At 60.4% G+C, this 641-nt stretch overlaps 1 protein-coding gene across 1 annotated transcript in view; it reads right to left on the bottom strand.

Annotated features, from left to right (window-relative positions):
* The window catches only part of HNF1B (HNF1 homeobox B), a 28,748-nt gene that overhangs the window by 6,127 nt on the left and 21,980 nt on the right, over nt 1–641 (bottom strand). The window lies entirely within an intron of this gene.

Here is a 641-nt window from a genome sequence, read left to right as displayed (position 1 = left end):
TCCCATCCCATCCTTCCCTGTCCCCCCATGTCCCCTCCTCGCCCCGCTCCTTCCCGCACTCCTCCATAGGACCATGCACCTGCAGAAAGGAGCAGCCCGAGCGCCCCGGCACTGGAAACTCAGCCCAGCCCTAAATTTACAACCACTATTTTTGCAGCACCCGGCACGGGGAGGTGTCAGGCATGATGCTGATGTCCCGTCTCTGCTGCCTGCCACCCTGGAGTGTGCAGCTCTGCCCGGCAAGCCCCTTGGGGCAGAGCCCCGAGCACATGGGGAAGGGGATGGGGAGATGCAGGAGCTCCAGGGCCGCCCTGGCACTAATGGGTTAGATGCTCTGGGTGATGCCAACGGGACAAGAAGGTCCCTGCTTGCAAGGAAAGCGCTTCCCCAGCAAAACTCCCAACTTGGGAGGGCTTAGGGAAAAAAAATAACGAATGAGCATTTTATCAATAGCCATGTCATTGGCAGGAGAGAACAAACAGAGATCCACCCAGCGTGCGTTCAATCCGCAAGGCATGCGATCGATAAAAACCCCAGCGAGGCTCTGTCAGATTTATGGGCCATGCTCGGAAAACACGCCGTTGCCCGCCGGGGAGCGCGGGGGCCGAGTGCCGCCTTTGAGGCGGGCGGCGGGGACGGTC

This window comes from Charadrius vociferus, unplaced genomic scaffold (genome assembly GCF_000708025.1).
Source record: "Charadrius vociferus isolate BGI_N301 unplaced genomic scaffold, ASM70802v2 scaffold323, whole genome shotgun sequence".
Taxonomy (NCBI): domain Eukaryota; kingdom Metazoa; phylum Chordata; class Aves; order Charadriiformes; family Charadriidae; genus Charadrius; species Charadrius vociferus.
Note: the sequence above shows the minus strand (reverse complement) of the source record. Positions and strands in the feature narration are given on the sequence as shown.